The following is a 21,667-nucleotide window of genomic DNA, read 5'->3' as shown; positions in this document are numbered from 1 at the left end:
CAACGTTTTGCAGCATGTGTTTACCAATATGGGTAACCACTGCAGCCCCCCAATATGAGGTCCTCCCTGGTGGGATCTGACCACAGATCAGTGTCATTAAAACTACCAGCACTAACCTCCCTCCTTGCAGACAATGCAGACATATATTTCAACAAAGCCATGTATTATCTCCTGTGGAATGGTTTACTTAGCTCGACTGCACCTCCCCCTCTGATGGGAAGGCATGTATGCACAGCTGTACACCCATGCATTATGGCAGCAGCATTACAACTGCATGAACTTGGCTGTACCTGACAGGAGGAACACAGGCTCCTCATGGAACAGCAGACCTGTGTAGTGGACAATGGCTATTATCAGGCTGTAGAATAGGAGGTGGACATTGCTCTGTGACAATTGGGATGAGGGTGCCCCTCCCTAAAATGGTGACACCATCTCCTCAGCTACAATAACAACATAGTGTTGTGTTGTTGTGTAGATACAGTAAGCGACAAAATTAGCCATCCACACAAAGCAGAACCACAAAGCACAGTGTAGTTACATGTGTAACCCCAAAGTACAGGCACAGATTGTCGGTGAACTCATACTTAATGATGCCACATAGAATGGGTCTGTACTCATAGCTAACTTGTAGTCCCACATGTTCTGCATCAACTTTACTACCCTGTCCCCACAGCATGTGACACGTGACATTCCTACAACCTGTCCCATAATTTCCATATCTACAGAGCAGGTCATAAATTGCTTCTCTATGGAGGATACACAGCAGCTACTGGACATGCTAATATCCCAGGCTGCATCCTACATGGGATGTGTCATGGATCACTAACACCTTGCAATCATACTGAAACCCCTGGCTGAACCCCGACTGACTGGACAATGCCAATTGTTATACCCTTACACTGAGGTGGTGCATGCACTGACCACCAGAACTATAGACCTCTTTGCCTGAGTATCCATAACTGTAGGGCCATAGGGGCAATCATCATGGAGAAGTGGCTGTAAAACACTGGCAACATGAGCCACAAAGCATCATAGAAAATTAAGTTTATATCACATGGAATCACCCATTACCAACAGTTCAAAAGATAGATGCTAGAAATCCAGATATAGTGTTCCAAGGAAGGAAGACAAATGTAGCATTGATCATTGAAATTGCCACACCCATTAACTATAGTGTCTTCAGTACAGAGAGACACAGTCATAAAATACCAGGATCTGCAGGCAGAAATGAGACCAATGTGGAAAAAAGATGCCTAGGCAGTTCGTATAGTAGTTGGAGCAATGAGTCTTATAAAAAAGAATTTACAATACTATTTAGATATGTTACCCATCCATGTAACCCCATATGAATTGCAGAAGGAGTCATTACTGGGCACATTGTGAGTGCTGTGAAGAGCATTTTGGCTGAAATCAAAGAGTGAAACAATACTAATTTCATGAACTTTAATCATACTTTGACTTAGGAATGGGGTCCATTCTCATCATGGTATTAGAAATCCAAAAGATTTGGAGAAATTAGAAAAGACAGAGATGATAAGCACACATATATGTGATCTACACACAGTTAATTGTATACAGTTTGGATGTCTGACAGGGGGATCATGACTGTTAAAAGGGGTGGTGATTTCAAAGGCAGTATCCAAGGACCTGGGAGAGGTGACATCAGGCCATACACCCCCCCCCCTGGACTGAGCCAAGCTGTCTGACTATATCCCCTGCTCAGGTATCATGTACAAAGCACCCACTTAGGCATCCATGGTACTATCATTGTAGGGGGTCACTTAGTAGCCCATTGATGGCACACATACTCAACATAGGGACATCCACCTCCAATAGCTGATATCTAAGCAGTAGTGCTCAACAGGCTAAGCCCTGTGTCCTCTACTGCTTGGAATCCATTTAACCATGATACACATGAATACTGACTGTCTGTGGCTAACAATGTTGACTGATGCCTGCAAAGTGTGAGCACTCATGGAGTCTGTGAGTTATGTCAATATCCTACAAGAGGGTATTGATGAACAAATGCCTGTTGTCATAGTAATGGCCATAAACACCATGTAAATATATATGTAGTATCATCTGCATCAGTAACACCTATGTACCTGGTAAGTAGGACATCAGTTGTAACATGGGCATGTACATACTCAGGGATGAAAGAACTGGACATGCAGACCTGGCCACACAGGTTTACACCTAATGTACCTGAGATCACCATGTTTTCCCAGTGGTATGATGGGAATCATCTGTCATAACTGAGGGCACAATCACCCGTAATTGACATACTCATAACCTCCATGTACTCTTCCCTCAGCATGCCAATATCTGAGTGCAATGGCCATTTGGCAATGGACCTTTCCAAGCAGTACTGGCACTTGCACACAACAGTATGGTCTCTCACAAGGGAACTTCATGTCTTCAGCATGTGTTCAATGAGGATCTTCTGAAATTAATGTCATTGTAGCTTGTGGTATATAGACTACTCAGAGGTGATCTCTGTCTTGAATATGAGGCCATGTGTGACCGTGCTTGATTCTAAATGCTGCATATCTGTAGGTGGCATAGTGCATGGATTAATCACTGTAAGGACATTAACCGTGTATGTGACGTTAATAATATTGCAATAGGGAATGGATGGCAAACTCACAACAGGTTTGTAGTTAACTAGACATCTTCAAAGGAGGACACACTCAAGACTGCAGCACCCCACCCTCTTAAATTACAACACAGTGTCAGCAATCCATTTACATGCTGGGGGAGTAGAACCCACACCCTACTGCATCAAAAGGAAGCATGCTGCCTATTGTGCTACTAACAAGGCTTTGAAAGTTTAGCACAACAGTGATACCATTTGCTAAACAACAGTTGCATATTGTAAACTTCCCTTCCTGTAAAGCTCTCCATTGCTTGTAAAATGCACTTGGCACTCAACCATACCTCTCAACCTTATCACACAAGAAATCTGGACAAAGCCAAAATTAATGGGGGGCAAACACCCAAAACTAGGGACAAAATTTAAATATTGTTTATACAATTTTAGAAAGTTGCTAGAATAAATGTTTCCCATGCATTTTATGAAGGATATGAAGACTGAAAATTAAATGGCTGTCATTATTTATTGAATTAAATTCTCACTGATTTGCTAGAAAAACACATTTTAAATCCGGACATTTGAGGGCTAGCCACTCAACTTCTTGAAACTCAATATATTTTAACATCTTGGTGGTTGGGGTAAAGGATTCAGGTTCTTGCTTCTTGTGCCTAAGGTACAGGGTTTTAGCAAAAATAATGTACCACCAGTTATCCCTATTTGGGGCACTACACATAAACACACTCTTAAAAATGCAAATTTATGTGGAAGGGGAAGGGTACAAAAGTTAAATGGTATAAGTTTATTTTTCCCATAAAAGAAGGTGGTTTCAAAGGGATATTTTATAAGTCTCATGTACATAACTCAAGCAGAAGCTTATAAATCAAAGTGGAAAGACATGATGATGAAAGGGGTGGGGTTGTGAAATAGAGAGAGAGTATGATTGTGGATCTTAAAGAAGATAATAACAACCATAAATAATATCACTTTTGTCAAATGGCAAAATAGTAAGCACATTTCTGTGAACACCCATAATGTAGAATGTACATTCAAAATTAAAATAAAACACTTTCTCTGTTTTTTTTTTCATAGGGGATGCACCCTATACTTATATATACCAACTTCAAGGTCACAAAACAGTGGGGAAAAGGGAGAACTCCCTAAACCCCACTGTCATACATTCTTGCACTAAGTTATTGTTTAATGATCTGAGAGCTGGCAAAAAAGAGTCAGACAATTCTCAACTAAAAAACAGTCAGTAAAAATAACCAAAATATATATTCATAAAGTAGCAGAAAGTAAACTCGTTACAGCCAAGTGACATCTCCAGGTGCTTCTGCAGTTACATCTTACCGATGCCTCTAGGTGTCAAGTATTGCTTGTTCATATTTGCATTAATAATTTCAAAGCCATGCTACATACAATGTATTGAACATTTTCAAAGCTTACAAAATGGCAAACACAACTGCTTAGTCTAACATGAAAGCTTTCATCTGGTGAAGAAAATTCTGATTACACTATGGGCAGGATTCACGAAGCCTCCGTGTAAGAGTTATAACTCTTACACGGAGGCTGCAGTTAAACGGAGTGATGTCAGCATGCTTTGCATATTCATGAGAGCATGCTGAATCACACCTAAGGCTAACACGGTCCATGTAAGACAGTAGGGGCGTGTCCGTAGGCCAAGCCCTGTAAGCGGACACGCCCCCAGAAGAGCAAAAGTGCCCAAAGTAAACACCCACAACAGAGTCCAATGAAATGTGAATTAACACAACCCAACACATGCCCCCACAGACTATGAACATAAAATATATAAATAAACATGCTATATATATTTTTTAAATTGTAAAGATGTTTAACCGTGAGTGCGCGTTTGCTGGCGTGCCGGTAGCGCAGCTACAGTTAGCAGTCAGTGGGAAAGCATATAAAAACTAAATATGCAAAGTAAGCCAAGATGCAATAGCGTAGTGGTAGAGATGTTGGCTGAAGAGCAGGCATTCATGGTTCGTGCCCCCACAACACCAATTTTTATTTTTAGCAAAATAAGCACGAAACAAGTCCCTGACAAATATGTACACATAAAACCACATTTTATGTAAAATGTAATGAAATAGCCCATTTATATTGAAGAAATGTGAGGTAACAAAAGAATAAAAAATGCCAGATGTGCCCATAGCTGAGCTACAGTTTAACAGGGTGAGTGCATCTGCCCGTACGTGAGCAGTGGTTTAACTGGTGCAAAATGAGTGCCCATAGCTGAGCAGTGGTTTAACACGCTGAATCTAAGTGCCCCTAGCTGAGCTGAGCATAATATGAGTGCCAATAGCCAAATGAGGCTTAAACCAGCGTACCCCGTTTGCGCTGAGCTGCGCACCGCGCAAACAAGCTAACCAACGGGCAACGTTGAGCAAGCCGTATCAAAACTGCCTTTACACAGACACACCCCTCAGCATGTCTAGACAGTCATGAAAAATAAAAAGTAGTGACCATGTTCGAACCCAGGATACTATACACCATAGTCAAGGTACCAAACCACTAAGCCATGACAGCAGTACCTAAAAATGCAATAATAGCTAATATATAGGAATGAATACAAACTGGAGCATGACAATGCAGGTTTACTGAAGTTGATACAATTCCAAAATGGCCAATCACAGATATGTGCGGGAAAAACGGACTATATAAGCCCCATAGGCGGGAATACACAGCATAAACGATTGTAGAACTGAACTGCAGGCAGAATGACAGGAATAGGAGAGGGTAGTTGCTTTCGAGCACAGAGGTGGGGCATTGAGGAGTCCAGGTACATGGTCTGGCTCCTAGTCCACAATCATGAGGCCCAACTCATGCAGGGCCAGGTCCCCTGGGGAGCATACAGAGCTGAGGCGTGGGACCGGTTGGCTCATGATCTCACCAGTGCCACAGGGATTCCAAGGACTGGTGAGCAGGTCCGTCACCACCATGCGGACCTGAAAAGATGCAAGCAGGACCAACTGAACCTTTGGATCCAGGAGGCCCGGCAAATGCCCAACGCCCCACTACTGAGTAAGTTACATTTAATTATGTATGTAAGAAATTAAACTAGCTGATATTATGGAGATGTGTATTCCAATATTACTTCATTTATATTACAGTTGCAGGTGTCCGTTCTGCGAACCGCAGAGCCTATGGTGATAGGCTGGTGCGGTGGCGCCACCAGGCAGGTCAGTAATCCACTACCAGTAACTGTAAAGAAATATAAAAGTATGACAGTCAGCAAAAGAGTGCAGTGTAGTCACTAAGGAATAAAATGTGCAAGTAACAGTGTGAAATGTGTCTGCAAGTATTGCTTGATTACAAAAGTGTGTTTCAGCCTGTAAGCCAAACAGAAAAATGAAAATGTCTGACATAAATTCTGAAATAAAATGCCCCACCTGTAAGAAAATAGTACACAACCTGCAGCAGGCTGAAAAGTATAGCTGCAGAAGATGATGAAATCACGTGTGAAATATATCCCTGTTGAAATACTAAAACATGACAGAAGTGAGACCGCTGGAAAGGATTGTAATAACTACAGGTAAAACATGTCAATAAAGCCTAGAAGTAAGTACCATCCTGAATAGTAAAATGAAAACAAGTGAGAGAGTGTGAGAAAGTGTCATGAATCCAGCAATACAGAAGTAATAACCCCTGAATAAAGTATACTGCAGTCAAGACAGAATGAAATGCATGTGAGAATCAAAACCAAACAGCAGAATCTGTTCAAAGTGTTGCTGCATCTGGAATGTGTATCCCAAAATCTGGATATGTTGCTCTCAGTCTGCAATATGCAGATAGTATGATTGTCTGATATACCAAACATCCACACTTGTCTACAGCTATATAAAGCAAATGGAGCAGGATGATGTAGCTGAAAAAAGCTAGATATGAAATGTGTATGAAGAACAATAAAATGTATATTGATGTTGCAGTAACAATCCTATCACCAAGTTGAAATAGTTATCATATAGGAAACTGTAGTTAGAACAGTAGTGTGTATATATCTGTAGCTATTAGAACTGTACAGCATATGTATTGGTATTTGAAGGTGTTAATATTATTTTCTTCACCCCACCCTATAACCACATATAACCCATTCCACATGAAAATGGTATGTGCAATCACAATTAACACCCCTGGACGGTTGCCTGTTGGGTCATATATATTTGCATGTCCGTTGATGCATCTTCCCTGTTCATACATCCAAACCTGATGGCCTGTTGCCATCAATTAACCCTGCATGTTGTTGGACTGTGTATTGCTGTTCAAATTATACATGTGTTATGCACACTGTTCAATGGTGTGTCTATCTGGGTGTTTGGTTAATGGGAATACTAATGCATGCTGTTACAACTAATTGTGAATGGTATTATATGTCACTAACCCAAACTGTCATGACATAATGCAAAACATAGGACGACAGGGAAGGCGGGTTCCAGCGTCCCACCTCTCCCACCTCAGCTGGCGAGTGCACCTGGCACTAGTGCCGAGTCTGGACCCTCCTCCGGTGGCCCTGTGCCACCTGCGGGTGGAAGCGCTGCAGGGGATGGGGCTCGCCCCCCTCTGCAAGTGTGGCCGGAGGAGAACCACCACTCACCCTCTGTAGCGTCCGGACTGTGGTGCATAGGGAGATTCGGGACTCTGTTCTTGAGCCCCTACGCCAGCTTGAGGCATGGGTGGCACAACTTACGGGCATGCCTGTTGCCTGGCCTACACAGCCCCCAGCACAGCCCCGTCCTGGGCAGTGAAGGAACAGTGGCAACTGCCTATGGGTGGGGATATCAGTTCCACTGTTGCCATCTGTGGGCTCATGGGCTCTGGATATCCAAACCTCCGTCCCCGTCAATTGTGTAACCCCCCCACACGTGTCATACACCGCCTCTGTATGCATCTTGTTTGTCTTGTCTGTTTACCTACCCAACCTACCTCCCCAGCTGTACTGACTTCCTTCACCTGACTTACAACTCTCATCTGAAAAAAAAGGGCACTCTGTACCCACAAAAAAATTACGCCCCATACATAGCTGCCCATTCTGCACATATGTCTACCAGACATGGAAACTATCAATTACAATTGGCTGTACAACAAGTATTACTGTTGACCTTACACCTCTCTCAGGGGTGGAAGGTATCAAATGTCACACCAAATTACAAACATATGCACAGCTGTTGCTGATGAAGGAATGGGCAGCTATGGGTCTTACCTATATCCCTTCTGCAAAACCCAAGCTTGTTTCCCTACTGTCTTACCCTCTTTGTGACCCCTTTTTCACCACTTTCCTGTCTCCCCATTTTCATTTCTTTCAAAGAAAATAGCACGGGTGTGCGCAAGAGTAAGCACGTTTAAGCAGTTGTAAGCGGGTGTGCACTTGTGTGCGCGGAGCTAAACGCCAGTGCGCATGCGTGAGCTCCACGCAAACCAGCGCTAACCCGGTTACAACTGCTTAAAAGTGCCTTAGTCACTTTGATTGACAGGTCTTGTAGTCAGTTCAGAAGCAAAATAAAATCCCACTGGCAGTCCCGAACCCAGGACCTTGGAAACAGTAGTCTGCATGACTTACCACTAAGCTATGACTCTTATACAAGAACTTTGTGCTAAAATAAATATATCATGTAATAGTAGGAATGAATGTAAAGGGAATATAGATGTGTAGTACACAAAGCATGTAATTTAGAATTACTCTCAAAACTAGTGGATTTCCATAATAGTAGTGTGTGAACAGAAACAGCCATGCTAGTTGGTAGCTAGTAGGTAATAATGTCACTATAGCACCTTGCAAGCCACACACATACTCACAGCAGGATAATCACTGCCCATACCCCACAACCTCTTACAGGAACACATCCGGACCAAGTAATAAAATATGTGGAGCAAAGGCCCAAAACCAGGGACACATTACAAATAATGTTACAACAAACACAGACAGTTCAGAGAGTAACAGGGTCTGCATTTTGTGGGATGTTTGGAAGGGTATGAAGTCTGAAACTTGAATGTTTGTTCATATTTGCATTAATAATTTCAAAGCCATGCTACATACAATGTATTGAACATTTTCAAAGCTTACAAAATGGCAAACACAACTGCTTAGTCTAACATGAAAGCTTTCATCTGGTGAAGAAAATTCTGATTACACTATGGGCAGGATTCACGAAGCCTCCGTGTAAGAGTTATAACTCTTACACGGAGGCTGCAGTTAAACGGAGTGATGTCAGCATGCTTTGCATATTCATGAGAGCATGCTGAATCACACCTAAGGCTAACACGGTCCATGTAAGACAGTAGGGGGCGTGTCCGTAGGCCAAGCCCTGTAAGCGGACACGCCCCCAGAAGAGCAAAAGTGCCCAAAGTAAACACCCACAACAGAGTCCAATGAAATGTGAATTAACACAACCCAACACATGCCCCCACAGACTATGAACATAAAATATATAAATAAACATGCTATATATATTTTTTAAATTGTAAAGATGTTTAACCGTGAGTGCGCTCGTTTGCGCGGGCGTGCCCGTAGCGCAGCTACAGTTAGCAGTCAGTGGGAAAGCATATAAAAACTAAATATGCAAAGTAAGCCAAGATGCAATAGCGTAGTGGTAGAGATGTTGGCTGAAGAGCAGGCATTCATGGTTCGTGCCCCCACAACACCAATTTTTATTTTTAGCAAAATAAGCACGAAACAAGTCCCTGACAAATATGTACACATAAAACCACATTTTATGTAAAATGTAATGAAATAGCCCATTTATATTGAAGAAATGTGAGGTAACAAAAGAATAAAAAATGCCAGATGTGCCCATAGCTGAGCTACAGTTTAACAGGGTGAGTGCATCTGCCCGTACGTGAGCAGTGGTTTAACTGGTGCAAAATGAGTGCCCATAGCTGAGCAGTGGTTTAACACGCTGAATCTAAGTGCCCCTAGCTGAGCTGAGCATAATATGAGTGCCAATAGCCAAATGAGGCTTAAACCAGCGTGCCCGTTTGCGCTGAGCTGCGCACGCAAACAAGCTAACCAACGGGCAACGTTGAGCAAGCCGTATCAAAACTGCCTTTACACAGACACACCCCTCAGCATGTCTAGACAGTCATGAAAAATAAAAGTAGTGACCATGTTCGAACCCAGGATACTATACACCATAGTCAAGGTACCAAACCACTAAGCCATGACAGCAGTACCTAAAAATGCAATAATAGCTAATATATAGGAATGAATACAAACTGGAGCATGACAATGCAGGTTTACTGAAGTTGATACAATTCCAAAATGGCCAATCACAGATATGTGCGGGAAAAACGGACTATATAAGCCCCATAGGCGGAGATACACAGCATAAACGATTGTAGAACTGAACTGCAGGCAGAATGACAGGAATAGGAGAGGGTAGTTGCTTTCGAGCACAGAGGTGGGGCATTGAGGAGTCCAGGTACATGGTCTGGCTCCTAGTCCACAATCATGAGGCCCAACTCATGCAGGGCCAGGTCCCCTGGGGAGCATACAGAGCTGAGGCGTGGGACCGGTTGGCTCATGATCTCACCAGTGCCACAGGGATTCCAAGGACTGGTGAGCAGGTCCGTCACCACCATGCGGACCTGAAAGATGCAAGCAGGACCAACTGAACCTTTGGATCCAGGAGGCCCGCAAATGCCCAACGCCCCACTACTGAGTAAGTTACATTTAATTATGTATGTAAGAAATTAAACTAGCTGATATTATGGAGATGTGTATTCCAATATTACTTCATTTATATTACAGTTGCAGGTGTCCGTTCTGCGAACCGCAGAGCCTATGGTGATAGGCTGGTGCGGTGGCGCCACCAGGCAGGTCAGTAATCCACTACCAGTAACTGTAAAGAAATATAAAAGTATGACAGTCAGCAAAAGAGTGCAGTGTAGTCACTAAGGAATAAAATGTGCAAGTAACAGTGTGAAATGTGTCTGCAAGTATTGCTTGATTACAAAAGTGTGTTTCAGCCTGTAAGCCAAACAGAAAAATGAAAATGTCTGACATAAATTCTGAAATAAAATGCCCCACCTGTAAGAAAATAGTACACAACCTGCAGCAGGCTGAAAAGTATAGCTGCAGAAGATGATGAAATCACGTGTGAAATATATCCCTGTTGAAATACTAAAACATGACAGAAGTGAGACCGCTGGAAAGGATTGTAATAACTACAGGTAAAACATGTCAATAAAGCCTAGAAGTAAGTACCATCCTGAATAGTAAAATGAAAACAAGTGAGAGAGTGTGAGAAAGTGTCATGAATCCAGCAATACAGAAGTAATAACCCCTGAATAAAGTATACTGCAGTCAAGACAGAATGAAATGCATGTGAGAATCAAAACCAAACAGCAGAATCTGTTCAAAGTGTTGCTGCATCTGGAATGTGTATCCCAAAATCTGGATATGTTGCTCTCAGTCTGCAATATGCAGATAGTATGATTGTCTGATATACCAAACATCCACACTTGTCTACAGCTATATAAAGCAAATGGAGCAGGATGATGTAGCTGAAAAAAGCTAGATATGAAATGTGTATGAAGAACAATAAAATGTATATTGATGTTGCAGTAACAATCCTATCACCAAGTTGAAATAGTTATCATATAGGAAACTGTAGTTAGAACAGTAGTGTGTATATATCTGTAGCTATTAGAACTGTACAGCATATGTATTGGTATTTGAAGGTGTTAATATTATTTTCTTCACCCCACCCTATAACCACATATAACCCATTCCACATGAAAATGGTATGTGCAATCACAATTAACACCCCTGGACGTTTGCCTGTTGGGTCATATATATTTGCATGTCCGTTGATGCATCTTCCCTGTTCATACATCCAAACCTGATGGCCTGTTGCCATCAATTAACCCTGCATGTTGTTGGACTGTGTATTGCTGTTCAAATTATACATGTGTTATGCACACTGTTCAATGGTGTGTCTATCTGGGTGTTTGGTTAATGGGAATACTAATGCATGCTGTTACAACTAATTGTGAATGGTATTATATGTCACTAACCCAAACTGTCATGACATAATGCAAAACATAGGACGACAGGGAAGGCGGGTTCCAGCGGACCCACCTCTCCCACCTCAGCTGGCGAGTGCACCTGGCACTAGTGCCGAGTCTGGACCCTCCTCCGGTGGCCCTGTGCCACCTGCGGGTGGAAGCGCTGCAGGGGATGGGGCTCGCCCCCCTCTGCAAGTGTGGCCGGAGGAGAACCACCACTCACCCTCTGTAGCGTCCGGACTGTGGTGCATAGGGAGATTCGGGACTCTGTTCTTGAGCCCCTACGCCAGCTTGAGGCATGGGTGGCACAACTTACGGGCATGCCTGTTGCCTGGCCTACACAGCCCCCAGCACAGCCCCGTCCTGGGCAGTGAAGGAACAGTGGCAACTGCCTATGGGTGGGGATATCAGTTCCACTGTTGCCATCTGTGGGCTCATGGGCTCTGGATATCCAAACCTCCGTCCCCGTCAATTGTGTAACCCCCCCACACGTGTCATACACCGCCCCTGTATGCATCTTGTTTGTCTTGTCTGTTTACCTATCCAACCTACCTCCCCAGCTGTACTGACTTCCTTCACCTGACTTACAACTCTCACCTGAAAAAAAAAAAAAAGGGCACTCTGTACCCACAAAAAAATTACGCCCCATACATAGCTGCCCATTCTGCACATATGTCTACCAGACATGGAAACTATCAATTACAATTGGCTGTACAACAAGTATTACTGTTGACCTTACACCTCTCTCAGGGGTGGAAGGTATCAAATGTCACACCAAATTACAAACATATGCACAGCTGTTGCTGATGAAGGAATGGGCAGCTATGGGTCTTACCTATATCCCTTCTGCAAAACCCAAGCTTGTTTCCCTACTGTCTTACCCTCTTTGTGACCCCTTTTTCACCACTTTCCTGTCTCCCCATTTTCATTTCTTTCAAAGAAAATAGCACGGTGTAAGAAGAGTAAGACGTTTAAGCAGTTGTAGCGGGTGTGCACTTGTGTGCGGAGCTAAACGCCAGTGCGCATGCGTGAGCTCCACGCAAACCAGCGCTAACCCGGTTACAACTGCTTAAAAGTGCCTTAGTCACTTTGATTGACAGGTCTTGTAGTCAGTTCAGAAGCAAAATAAAATCCCACTGGCAGTCCCAACCCAGGACCTTGGAAACAGTAGTCTGCATGACTTACCACTAAGCTATGACTCTTATACAAGAACTTTGTGCTAAAATAAATATATCATGTAATAGTAGGAATGAATGTAAAGGGAATATAGATGTGTAGTACACAAAGCATGTAATTTAGAATTACTCTCAAAACTAGTGGATTTCCATAATAGTAGTGTGTGAACAGAAACAGCCATGCTAGTTGGTAGCTAGTAGGTAATAATGTCACTATAGCACCTTGCAAGCCACACACATACTCACAGCAGGATAATCACTGCCCATACCCCACAACCTCTTACAGGAACACATCCGGACCAAGTAATAAAATATGTGGAGCAAAGGCCCAAAACCAGGGACACATTACAAATAATGTTACAACAAACACAGACAGTTCAGAGAGTAACAGGGTCTGCATTTTGTGGGATGTTTGGAAGGGTATGAAGTCTGAAACTTGAATGTTTGTCACTATATTCTGACTTGAGCCCAGAGTGATTTGCCAGAAAAATCTGTGCATGAGATATTGACCAAAATATGAGGCAGAAATGTGGACAACCTGCAAATATTTGTACACATGAGAGGTCTGACACCACCATATTTGAATAGTTAAGAGCCTAGACATAGCAACAGTGAATGACTTACAGGGATGCCCCACAGACTCCATGTGAAATGTACAAACAGTAGGCAGAAAGGTGTAACAACACATGCAATGGTAACTATGGAGTCCTGAAAGTATTTATCACTTGCATGGCAGAATACGTGTAGTAATACATATGCTCATACTAACCCACAGTCACAACTGCAGCATACCAGACAATTTAATGGGTGTACCCCACTGATATGTACCATTCCATGAGGCAGATAACAGATGAACCTGAAAGTCTCTGGGGCCTGCTCAGCAGCATACTCAAATACCCTAATAGATGTCAAGGCCCACACCATGGCCAGACCACACTGCATGCTGTAACACCCTAGCAGATATAGCAAGCATTCCAAGGTGTGAATGTACATGGAAAATAGGAAAGCTACAGCAGCACAGTACAGTCAGGACACCTAGCAGGCATACAAGTAGTGACTGTAAAGGGCAAATATTGAAGCCTTAGCAACAAAGTGCAAGCAAAAGTGAAAGGAAAGCACACACACACACATTAACAGTAGTAGTAGTTGTAGGTGTCAGTGTACATACACAGTTAGTACAGGAAACTGGAGAAATGAATGGAGGAATGTTAATCTACAACACAGCTGGAAATATGAGAGAGATACCAACCTTTACACTCACAGAACATTGTCCACAGCATAACAGCATGGTCCCTGCCCTTAAAATCTGAAAGGGCTACGCCTATCTCACATACCTTTTTATAGCACTGTTCTGAAATCACAGTGAGAACTGCAATCAGTACACAACTGGCTGCATGCAATTAGCAAATGCTGGCTAACAATTGGTGCAGAGGCCATCACATGGGCATATGCAGATACCTACAAAAGTATGCTGTACTCCCAGTCCACACATGCAATACTTTCATTGCACCCTGAGGAGGACGTGAGAGATAGACAGACAGACAGACAGAGAGAGAGAGAGAGAGACAGAGACAGAGACAGAGAAAATTGAAATTAAGCAGACACAAACAAAACTGTTCAGCAACAGCCACCTGAAAGCTGACAACTGGGAAGTGGAGCAGCAGGACAGAAAACCAGATGGCAACACAAGCAGCTGTGACAAACACAGGTAATGTAAAGTAATACTATAAAGGTCTACATACTGTGAACCCTCCATATGTGTCATTGGTCTATATCCATATGTATATGAAGATGTGTAAAGGGCAGGGGACATACAGCAACTATCAGTGAAGGCTGTACATACATTTGTATGTGAGAGCATCTATGTGCACATATCAATGTAGGTTGACTGTAGGTTGTAGTGCAATGTACAAAGTAGGTTTCACAGTTATGTATGTTTAGCAGTATGTTAGTGTGTGTGTATACAGTATGGTAGACAAACATGTTGATATACCTGTCTATCATATGGATACGTATGTATGTCAACATATGTATGCATGTATATATATGTATATATATATATATATATATATATATATATATATATATATATATACAATATGCATATATATATACATACATAGAGAGAGATGTAGGAATACATAGACAGATGTAGATAGATAGAATATGTACAAACATATATATGTAATGCACACATACAGATATAGATATATGTAGATACATATACATAGACAGACTGATCTATCTACAGGTATGACTGTATATGACGACCTCAACACACCCTGTCCCACCCCCTCTGTCACTCTCACCCCCTCTGTGTTCCCCCCCTCTCCACATCTATAGCAATATATGTACATCAATATATATATGTGTATATGTATACAGACATATAGATATATACATATAGATATATCTATATACACATATATATATATATATATATATATATATATATAGAGAGAGAGAGAGAGAGAGAGATGTATATAAATTCTGAGTGAGGCACATGTGTACAGATGTATTGCAATAGGTGCCTGGTGACAAAGGCATGGAGTGAACACCAGTGTCAAAACCGGAGTACCATACCACATTTCAAATCACCTACACCAGTAGCCACCAGATATGTGATTGGCTGCCCACCACTGCATGTGTCAGGGGTGAACAGGGTCATAAATGTGTACAATAGTGGCCCCAATGATATTCACAGTGGCACACTATTCCTGGAATACCTGCGCATGGTATGTGTCAGCAGACATGGTGTGTTAGCTATGGACATGTAGGTCGGTGTACCCCTCCACACCACATAATGGATGCCATGGTATGGACCTCACATGACAGCTACAGATATGGAGAAGGACACAGTGACATGTACAACACTGTGACAATGCACTCAAACACATTACCAATGCACAGTGACTGACAACACCACAGAGTACACATATACTACCCACATAGAGGTTACCACTCCCGGATTTACATATGTAAGTCACACCCATGACAGATGTCCAACAACCATAGTAACACCTCACACCATCCACAACCTAAATGACTGCTGTGTGTCGTCCATGCCACTGCAATAGAGAGCACATGTGGAGGTAAAAGTTCCTACCCACAGATAAGAGATACCCTGCAATAAACCACACAGTGTTAAGAAGCAAGACTCCCCATGAGTACATGTCACACATACCCCTGCTGAATGTTAGTCAGATAGGTAATATGCCATATGAGTCACCCTGTGTAATTGTATGACAGCAGCAGGTACCATCACACCACATGTGTCACAATGGTCAGGGTAGCAGAACAGTATGCTGCTGTAGTCCCAGGGGCAATAGCATATTGTATAGTATTGTATTGTAATGTAATGTATTGTGTTGTATTGTATTGGTATGCTGAGGTGCCTCCTTCGTGGAGTGGAACCACTGCTGCTGTGTGCCACTAAGCCATGACAGCAGTACCTATAAATGCTACATATCCTGTAGTCAGGCTAGTGTTACATAGCACTTCTATATGTGTGTTTAGCTCCTGTCAGAGTTTATGTAGCATGCAACTGGGAATACCATCGAGTCCCAGTCATGTTGTGTATTCTGCTTTCCTGAGGGCGGCTCTCACCTGGACATCTGTGATGACAGGGAGGTTACAGTCAGCTGGGATAACTATGTCTTATTTAGGGGGAGAGGGCGGGGTGACACCTGCACTGAACCTGTTTGCCACAACGTTGTCAATATCTGTGGTTTCAGTGAAATATTTGTTGTTGTGTACTAACTATGGGCATAGAGGATGGATTCTGACCAGGTTGCTAACATAACTGAAGAAGGCCTTCTGGTTATTTGTAGTGTCCCTCTTGATTTCCCTCTCAAAGTTGCCCATGGATGTTTGTATGATGGAAAATAGATCCTTACTAGTGCTGCTCAGACATGCCCTCCCTTTATGGAATTATGCTCTGTCTTGCAGTAGCTTCCATCTTCTGTAATACAATCTGTCTATGGCTGGGGTCCACCAGACAGGATGCTGTCCCTTTGTGGAGAGTGTCTTGGTCATATATGGGATTGCATGATCCATGCATTCTCGGAGATATCTGTAGAAAGCAATTGCGTAGGGGTCAGCATTGTGGGTTGTATCTGCCACTGGCCCAGTGGGCTGAAAGGATACCATGTCACTGTTACAAAGTGTAAAGTTTGCATCTGTAATGTTATTCACTATAGTCGTTTGTGCTGGTGGTGGAGGTGGGATATGTATATCCAGGGCAATTAGTGTGTGGTCAGCTCACAGTAGTTGATGATGTAGGCCATACAGTACCTAGATACAAACCCCCAGAGTGAGGAGGTGCTCTTGACCTGAATCAGTGTTCTGACTGCTGGGGTTTGGTAGTATGTCATATGGAGTGTGCCAGGTACTGTTGCACAGTTGCTGGCTGAGCACTGATACCTGGCCATTTACATGTGTATCCACCAATAGACAGACAGATGCTATATATGTGAGATATGTTGTATCATAACAGTCGAGTAGCATGAGTAGTATGTGTGCCAAATTCTGCTGACATATATTGCTGATATCAGGTTATTTTCTTTTTCAGGTACATGGCTCACCCGCGGAATCCCACTTACTCCACAGCTGAGGATGAGGAGATACACCAGAGCCTGGTGCGGGATTATGCAATACTCTTTTCCCGCACCAGCCAGAATTAGCAGGAGAGGGCTGCACTGTGGCAAGACCTGGTCCGTCGGGTAAATGACATAGGCACGTATAATAGGACATATGAGCAGGTACGACATCACTGCAGTGATTTAATCAGACATGTCCATCAGCGTGCATCGGATATCCACAGGCAACAGGTCGCCACAGGTGGTGGGTGGCTACACATCCCCCACTCACCAGACTGGAGGGACTACTCATGAGTGTAGTGGCTCCAGTCCGCCAGCAACAACAACAGCAGCAGACATGCATTATGATGGAGGCTGGAGCCACGCAGCAGCAAAACAGTGAACGTGCAGGTAATATGCCATATGTATAGTTGACTGTTGTGTACACTGGTAGTTAATGCATGTGTGAGGTGTGTCCTTGGTTTGTAGCTGTCACCATAGTATTTAATGTGCAAGTGTGACATCCTCAATATTAGCAGCTGACCTGTGAAAGGTGACTGTTGTACTACTGACCTGTATCATACTCAGTAACAATGGCACAGTTGTGCCCACTGACATTAGTTTCTTCACGTCTGCAGGTCCCTCCTGTGTAACAGCAATGCAGCCTATCCATGCTGGTGAGTGTGTATTAACAATTCCTGTAATAGTCTTGATAGTAACAGCAATATTCGGCTCACTTAGTAGTGCTCTTTGTATGCATGTAAGTGTGTCTTTGTCTGTGTGTTGATATCACGCATACTGAGTACTGTACAATTGTGTGAAACTGTGTGCATGTGTGCATGTGCGCATGTGCGCATGTGTGCATGTGTGCATGTGCGCATGTGTGCATGTGCACATGTGTGCATGTGTGCACCTGTGCATGTGTGCATGTGTGCATGTACATGTGTGCATGTGTGCATGCGCGCGTGTGCATGTGCATGTGCGCATGTGTGCATGTGTGCATGTGTGCATGTGCGCATGTGTGCATGTGTGCATGTGTGCATGTGTGCACCTGTGCATGTGCGCATGTGTGCATGTGTGCATGTGCACATGTGTGCATGTGTGCATGTGTGCATGTGTGTACGTCCGCATGTGTGCATGTCTGCATGTGTGCATGTGCGCATGTGTGCATGTGTGCATATGTGCATGTGTGCATCACTGGTAATGTGTAGACATTGTAAACTGTGTTTCCTGTTTCCCTCCCACAGGTTCTGGTGCTGCTCTGGTGTCATGTAGCAGGGAACCTGAATCAGGTGCCATGGGTACTGATAATGATGACATCTGTGTAATGGCACAGGAAAGTATGCCAGGGTCTGCCATTGGTCAGCCGATTGACAGTACACAGCTGTCGACCCCATCAATGCGCACAGTTATCCTGCCAATACACCCTTTGTCACCAATGTCCCTAGGTGATGGACAGCATACAGTGGGCATTGACCAGGGTAATGTGGTATCTGTGGCACATGCCTCCCACACAGCAGCCATGGGCATGGCCCAGAGATGGTACCACACAGACAGATGTCCAGGGGTTCGTGGGAGCATCCGTGGGTGTACTGCCCCTGTCAGACGTGCCCACAGAGGTCTTACAACCTCAGCTATGTTTCGGGCTGTCATGCAGGCACAGTCACGTATGGAACGGTACACCAGACAGGGTCTGAGGGAGCTGACAGCATGTCACACAGCCATGACTGACAGTATGCATGACATTGCGGCTGCCATCCGTGATTTCACCGATGTCATAGACAGACGTTGTGGGGACATATTAGACCGGTTCCACAACTACATGTCCATGAGCCAGGGCGATGGTGGGCAGTTGAGGCATCAACATGGCCGTATGCCAGCAACAGCAGCAGCTGGCAGTCATCGCAGATGACAACAGGGCCGCGGCCGCCCCCATAGTGCCAGCAGCAACCCCAGCAATGCTGAGTCTGTGCTGTCATCAGACCGCCCCAGGAGACCACATGCACGTGGCTCTGGCCAGGCCCGACAGGGATCTGTGTCCAGTCAACGAACACCTGCTTCTGATGACAGTACCCAGTCTGGGTTGGTACCAGATACAGTCCGTAGCACCCCTGCAAGGCACAGGTACCGTGTCCGTGGCCAGAGACACTGATCTGTATGACCTGGCAGGTACAGTCTGTGGCTGTCCACAAACACCAGTATATGGCAGCCATGAGGTGGAACTGTGTGCATCCATAAACACATGCGAATTGACAACACCTAGGGCTACCGCATACACGCACACACTGCATCAACATTGCCCCACCTTCTACTGCTGTCCCTCACCAACACACATACACATACATGTCAATCGGTGGTATCGGTGGCTGACTCAGGCATACCAAGTTCACACCCTGTGCATATGATGAAACTGTGCCACCTCCTGCAATCTGTAACAACTGTGCAGGTACAGGTTAACATGTTGCTGATGCACAGGGTGACCACATAGATGTGTAGTAATAGTATCATGTTGTTAACAGTACTGTGTGCTGAATTAATTGTGGGTATATCACAGCATGCCTGATGCAGTAAGGGTGTGATTGTCATGTACTGTTGTCTACACCCATGGTAAGTACCATAGTGTATCATCTGCACATGTTGGCATACTGGTGGTAATGATGTAAACAGAAGGCTACCTACATAGGTAGCACAGGGAATAAGGTAATGAATGTAGTAATATGCAATGATGGATATGTAAACTGCAAGTGGCATGTTGCCCACACTGGACTCTGCAATGCGGATGTTTGAGGATGTTGATATGTGTGCAGTACTACACGACTGGTACAGGACACACAGGAGCACCCTAGCACTGCAAGCTCACATCTCATACCATGCTAGACAGCCCCAACACACAAAACTAACTGTCACAGGAGGGAGAGTCCCCATATATGTCAGGGATACTGTGGTGGCAGGCCAGGTAGCATACATCCTACTAAGTATGGAACCACTGAGTGAAGGCTCAGTGTCTGTTATTTGACATGTGTATTACTGCAGGTATGAGCACATGGGTTTCCATCCAGTTATTGTACATCCTGACAGTACATGCTCTGTACACTTGTGTGCGCTGAGACTAGATCCTAGCCATCTGACCTGTGTATTTCCATGTACATGTGCATAGTGCCTGCATATTTGCAGTGTTACCTACTGGAAGTGGGACAGCTTGTTTGTTGTACAATGGACTACATGCAGCCCTGTTTACTGTAGCTTTGTTTGCATGCATGTTTGCTTGCAATTACCCTGGAATACTGATCACACCTGCAATGCATAGTTATAGAGCTTCTGTGGACTCCTAGTGCCATCTGCATAGCTTACTATATGTATGTCCATGTCTCACTTGACAGAATGTCACTGTTTGTCCTGTTCACATGTACATTGCCTATGACACAGTGCATATGACTTACCTGGCATGTGTCCAGTTGAGCAGTCATATATGCTACTACTAACTAATCACAGGCACTACACCTTCACATATTCATCTTCTGTTGAACCACCTGCTTCGCTAGGGACGGCCTGCACCTGTCACCCCTGGGCTTTCAGATATTGGAAAAGGCTCTTGCTACCCCCATAGTGCCTATGTTAGGCAAGGCTCAAATGACAAACCCACCTTCATAGGTATCACAAGGGATAAGAAACTAAGAGTAATGCTACCCAACGCCAGAAGTCTAATCCTCAAGATGCATGCACCCGAAACTCTCCTTGGCATGAAGAACATCAATATCTGTGCAGTAACAGATGCCTGGTTCAGGGCTACTGAGAGCACGCCAGCACTACCAGGTTTAACCTCATACCATGCTTTTCAGCCCCAAAACTTGGAACGAACCACAAATGGAGGGGGAGTATTGATATTCATCAAAGATACCCACACCTCTAGGTTGGTGGCAAAGCACCAAGCATCAGAGACTATCCATGTGCAACTAACAATGGGTAAAACTGCCTTCCAGTTTATAGCCTGCTACAGACCACCCTCCCAAACCCAAGAACTGCACTCGGCTGTCCTGTGAACAGTGGAAATATGAAGGTCTCTCCAAACACCATTATATTGTGCGACGTCAACTACCCAAACATGGACTGGGAGCATGACTCTAGCTCCAACACCCTAGGCCAAAGATTCCTAGAATATATGAGCTCAAATGCTATGGAACAACTTGTTACCACTCCCACAAGAAGGGGAAACATACTGGACCTGATCATCACCAACATGGGGACTCTATGCTCCAGACCAGAAGTGTATCCCTCACTGGTAAGATCGGACCATAAACTAA

Source organism: Protopterus annectens, chromosome 2.part0 (assembly GCF_019279795.1).
Source record: "Protopterus annectens isolate FY-2018-M chromosome 2.part0, PAN1.0, whole genome shotgun sequence".
Taxonomy (NCBI): domain Eukaryota; kingdom Metazoa; phylum Chordata; order Ceratodontiformes; family Protopteridae; genus Protopterus; species Protopterus annectens.
The sequence above is the reverse complement of the archived record's forward strand: the minus strand, read 5'-3'. Positions refer to the sequence as shown.